The sequence below is a fragment of the Triticum urartu genome, chromosome 3 (assembly GCF_003073215.2).
Source record: "Triticum urartu cultivar G1812 chromosome 3, Tu2.1, whole genome shotgun sequence".
NCBI classification, from domain to species: domain Eukaryota; kingdom Viridiplantae; phylum Streptophyta; class Magnoliopsida; order Poales; family Poaceae; genus Triticum; species Triticum urartu.
In genome coordinates, this window is record NC_053024.1 from 125822620 (window position 1) to 125828436 (window position 5817).

At 44.5% G+C, this 5817-nt stretch overlaps 1 long non-coding RNA gene across 1 annotated transcript; it reads right to left on the bottom strand.

Annotated features, from left to right (window-relative positions):
* Window positions 1–2669: 2669 nt before the first annotated feature.
* Window positions 2670–4317, bottom strand: LOC125548160. Its single transcript, XR_007300910.1, has 2 exons — window positions 3924–4317; window positions 2670–3843 (listed from the first exon to the last, which is right to left on the bottom strand). It is a non-coding gene; the product is annotated as an uncharacterized LOC125548160 (long non-coding RNA).
* Between the last annotated feature and the right edge of the window lie 1500 nt (window positions 4318–5817).

Below are 5817 nucleotides of genomic sequence, written 5' to 3' on the forward strand. Positions count from 1 at the left end.
CCAGTTGACCAAGTCAACTGCCCACATGGCAGCTCTGGCTCGCTGACATGTGGGTCCCGCGAGTAAAACATTTTTTTAAATAAAACGATTAATTAAAACGTTAGTTAAATTAGTTAGTTAATTAGTACTAACTAGTCACTGACTGCTGGGGCCCACGCCCCCTAACTAATCCTGTTAGTTTAGTTAAGCCTCTGTTAGACAGAGAGGCTGACAGGTGGGTCCCACCTGTCAGTTTGACTGGTCAGCAGAGCTGACGCAGTGCTGACGTCACTGCTGACGCAATAAACCTTTTCTGCTTTTAAAATAATTCAGAAATTGGTTTAAACTTCGAAAATCCGTAACTTTCAAACCATAGCTCGGATGAAAATGTTTTCCATATGAAAGTTTCTTAGAAAAATCCAACGAATCCGAATACGCTGCCCGTTCATCTGTCACATGCCCCTAGCATGCTGAACGTGGGACATTCCCCCTCCGGTCATTTGTCTGACACAGGTCCGGAACCGGGAATACATTCCTGGTTGAATCCCCCCTTCACCTACATCGTGTAGCCATACGTTAGGTCACTCCCGGCACAACATATTGCCACGTTATGCTTTGTGATGCTATGTTTGCTTTATATTTACTGTTTCTTCCCCCTCTTCTCTCCGGTAGACCCCGAGACCGATGCCGCCCCTGGGATCGACTACGTCGACGACGAACCCTTCTTGCCAGAGCAACCAAGCAAGCAAACCCCCTTTGAGCATTCCGATATCGCCCATTTCTTTCCCCTCTCATGCTTGCATTAGAACTGCTACTGCTTTCTGTATGATCCTACTCTGATGCATAGCCTGTTGTTGTTACTTGCTTTCACACCTTACCTGCTTATCCTAAACTGCTTAGTATAGGATGGTTAGTGATCCATCAGTGACCCCCACCTTGTCCCAGTTGCCTCGTTTTATGTTTGATGACTCAATCAACACGATCGACTTCCAGGCCCCGACATTTCACATCACCCCCCTAGTTGTACGACTCTGCAGAGCTACCATCGAGTGCCGAGGGTGGAACCTCTTACATCACTCCTGATGAGATCTCCGTAGTGTAGCTATACGGTCGAGGTCATCGAGGGTGATTTCCTCCTTAACCACTTCCGTTACGGCTCTGTCGTGCAACCCCTCAAGTGTGAACCTCGAGGGTGGATCCTCTTACGTTCACCTTGATGACAACATCGAGTGGAATTCACCGGGGGTGATTCCTCGGGTTTTCCCCTTGGTGTTAGACACACAGTTACTATGGTTACTATGACTTTGCACTGAGCCATGTTACTAAAGACGGGTCGACCCTGAGGGGTACCCGCGCGAGCTTAATTGCGAGTGATGTGGAGTCAGGTTGACCTGGAAGGTGCTCGCGAGATACTTACGAGGCGTGGCCGGGCATTCTTAGCCCTTGCCGCAAGTACTCGAGACGAGGCGATGGGGTCACATCGATCGTGAGTCTCTGCTTGTTACCGTGTGCTCCTAATCCACTATGGTTTGGATATTTGATCCGAGGGGCCTCTGGCCTGATAGCACTAACCATCACGTGGGCATTGTATGGGAGTTCTGCGTCGTATACATCAGCCAAAGCTTAATAGACGTCAGTGACTGAGTGGCGCGCGCCGGGTTGGACTGGTAAGCACCTACCTTTTTGAAGGAGGTAGCTAGGTCTGCTCACCGGCCGCCCACGCAACGTGCAGGAGTTCCCAGGGAGATGGCCCATGACCCCTGGGGGCATAAGTTTAGTCTGGCGTGCTGACCTCTCTATTAAGCCTAGGTCGGGTTGCGGCGTATTGTTTGGCCGAGGCCGGGCATGACCCAAGAAAGTGCGTCCGGCTGGAGTTAATCGAGCGTGGTGGGTAAGTTGGTGCACCCCTGCAGGGAAGAAACATCTATCGATAGCCTATCCTACGGTAACAGACACTTGGAGTTGTATACCGACCGATACAACTAGAACTGGATACTTGTGGTGAGAAATGGATGGATATGAGAAATGGATATGATGAATGGATAGTATGGCTCTGGGATTGCTTTCTCGCTGGGAGTCGAGAAAGGATCTCTGGCCGAGGTTGATAACACTACTGCTACTTTACTTTATGCTATTCTACTCCCTCTTGTTGCTGCAAGATGGTGGTTTCCAGAAGATGCTAGTCATCGATAGGACTAAGCCCTTCCTCTATTCTGGCATTCTGCAGTTTAGTCCACAGATACAACCCATTTCCTTTGATACAGATGCATACTTAGTTTAGATCTGATGTAAGTCTTGCGAGTACTTTGGATGAGTACTCACGGTTGCTTTGCTACCTCTTTCCCCCTTTACCCGATTGTTGCGACCAGATGACGGAGTCCAGGAGCCAGAAGACACCACTGAAGACTACTGCTACCACGAGGGTGCCTACTACTACGTGACGGCCGCTGACGACTTGGAGTAGTTAGGAGGCTCCCAGGCAGGAGGCCTTGCTTTTTCGATCGATGTTGCTTTTGTGCTAGCCTTCTTAAGGCAAACTTGTCTAACTTATATCTGTACTAAGATATTGTTGCTTCCGCTGACTCTGGTGTATTCGAGCCCTCGAGGCCCCTGGCTTGTAATATAAAGCTTGCATTATTTTAATTTGTGTCTAGAGTCGTGTTGTGATATCTTCCCGTGAGTCCTTGATCTTAATCGTACACATCTGCATGTATGATTAGTGTACGATTGAATCGAGGGCGTCACATTTCTCTTTCTCTTCGTCTTTTTCTTCACCCTTCAATGGAGATAAATGCTTGACAGCATTTTGCATTATATGAAAGGTGCACAATCCATGATATGATTCCGTGAAGACTTTTCCTATAGCTTTCCCCATTGCTGCATCTTGATCCGTATAAATAGTTCTAGGTTGCCTCCCATTATGTGCAGCTAGAAAAGTCTCAAAAAGACATGTAAATGAGACATGTTTCATCAACTAGTAATGCAGCACCAAAAATGGTGGTTTCTCTAAACTGATTCAGTCCAAGAAAAACACCAAATGGCCTATATTCTTTGTTTGTGCCAAAAGTGGTATCGAATGTGACAACATCGCCAAAGTGTACATATTCAAGAACCATTTTTGCACCAGCCCAAAATATGTTGGTTATATGCTCTTCACAGTCCAACTGCAAAGCATATTAGAAAGATGGATTCTCAATGATTTTTTCATGGAAGTACTTCAACATACTACCAGCCTGTCCAAAAGCTAACTCTCTCTGCCGCTTGCTTCGCAAATGATTCTTTTGGTCAACACAAGTGTAGCCGAGGTTAAGTGGTCCACCAACTTGACGACAAGCAAGCTCATGTGCAGCTTTTGGCATGATTCCAGAATCATCAGCGGCTTCTATTTCAAAAGCTTGTACTTCGGAAATCTTCCTTTGTGATGCCATCAAGTGACAAGTTTGTGGCAATTGAAGGTAATGATTGTGTTCTAGCACAATATCTGTGACTTCATAATTTTTTGCCACTCGATCCAATGCTATAGTCATCCGGGCTTTGCAATCTGTTCTTGTTTCAGCTCTAATACGCTTTGGCACATGGCCCAATGTTATCTTTTTTTTTCCGAAGACCCTCATTGGAACAAACAAATCCGCATGAAGTCACTTCACCATCAAACTTGCTTACATGTTTGTTTCTCTTCCTCACATCAAACCCTGCACGGCCCCCATATGCTACGCAAAACACCCAAGCTTCATCTGCATTTCTGAACCTCATACCAACTTGAGGTATTCCCTTATCAATTTCACCCATTGCACAACACTTGCAAATGCACAACACTCAAATCTTGTCAAATTGCACAACCACGCAGCCCAATCAGCAACAATTCTGTCAAATGGGACAGTACACACATCATTCAATTTCACACAATACGAAAAAAAATTCAGCTAAATAGCACAAACGGCTACCTGTTGGAGTCGACCTAGAGCTCGATGGCCAGTGCGGGGGCGAGGGAATGGACGGAGAGAGCCGTTGGAGCCCGTCGGAGGGGGCGGGGTGGAGGAGCCCGGAGTGGCGATGGAGGAACCTGCCGACGCCGTTTTGTACAGTGGTCGTGGCCGGAGCTCGATCCCCTCTGTTTCCTGCGGCGGCGGGGGGCTGCAGGAGAGCGGCGGCGGGTGCGGCGGCAACGACCGGAGAGCGGAAACGGGGGCGGCCGGAGAGCGTCGGCGGGGACGGCCGGAGAGCGGTGGCGGCGGGGGGCGGCGGCCGATGCCCCAGCCCACGCAGTTTTCCGCGGCCCGCGCGATGTGTCTGGCCGCCCGCGTAATTTTTCCCTGTGTTGAATCACTTTGACTGGGTGTGAACTGCTGCCAGCCATAGAATTGATTTGGACGAGGCGCAAGGCACACCGTGACCCGCCTCTGAGAAGGCATGGGATCTCAGTCCTACAATTACATGGGATCTCCTATCTGCTGCATTCTGCGGCAAAATAGAATGTCATGTCTTCGCACAGGACAGTCCTACGATTGGGCTGGCCCATGCGTGAACTTCGAGCGGTGTAAAAAATCGCTGGCCCACGCATGAGCTGAGTGGTGTAAAAAATCAGAAAAATGATGAGCGAAGGCTACGATTCAAACTCACGATCCTGCTATGGCAGCACCAGGTAGCTAGTCACTGCGACTGATTAGTGTTAGTGGTGAATAGGCAAAGCGAGTTCTTTAAAACTAGCTACATCGACAGATCGGGTCCTTTTTTTAGTTTTTTCTAAAAATTCTAAATATTTTTTTCAAATTCTGAACGTTTTCTATAAACACACACGTGTTTAAAAAAATTGTGAACAATTCTCGAATTTGTAAACAACTTTTCAAAATGCGAACCATTTTTGAAGTTGTGAACAAATTTTGAAAAACAGGAACATTTTTAAAATTCTGGCCAATTTACATAAACACAAACACGTTTTTGAAAACTGTGAACAATTTTTGAATTTATGTACAAAATTTCAAAACAAAAACGGTTTTGAATTCATGAACTAATCTAGAAAACAACAATAGTTTTGAAAAAAATATGAACAAATATTAAATTTATAACAAATTTACAAAAAATGGAATATTTTTTGAATTTGTGAACAAATCTTGAACAAAGGAACAATTTTTTAAATTTGGAACAATTTTTGACAATCACTAACCATTTTTGAAAAAATGTGAACAATTTTTTGAATTTGCGAACAAATTGTAAGAAGAGGAACATTTTTTAGTGAACAAATTTTAAGAACGGACCATTTTTGAATTTGTGAACAAATTTTGAAAATTGGGAACATTCTAAAAAATTGGATTTTTTAAGAATCCTGAACAATATTTTAAAACTACGAACAATTTTCAAATTCCAAACATTTTTCAAATTAGCAAACATTTTTCAAAATTGTGAATATAATTTAGAAAACATAAACAATTTTTAGAAATCCAAACAATACGTGAAATTTCCAAAAGAAATTGAAGAACTTAAAATAAACTTGAAAGCGAAAAAGGCAAATTGAAATGGAAAAGAAAAGAAAAAAGAAACAGGAAAACAGAATAAAAGAAAAACTAAAATCGGAATAGAAAAATGTTCCAAAACCAGAACGAACTAGTTAAATGGGCCGGGTCAGTTGCCTCGCTATTGCGCCTACCTGTGCGATGCGGCGACAATTTGCCGCAACCCGTGGCAAATAAGGTTTCTCCAAGATCACTAATTAAGGAGTACTCGTTGCAAAGAATACTTCACTTTTTTAGATTGCGATAAGTGATACATGTAGCGTGCCATTTGTCGTAATCTGGAAGTTTTTTCTTTTTTCATAGATCTGTCTATTTAAAACGTTTTATC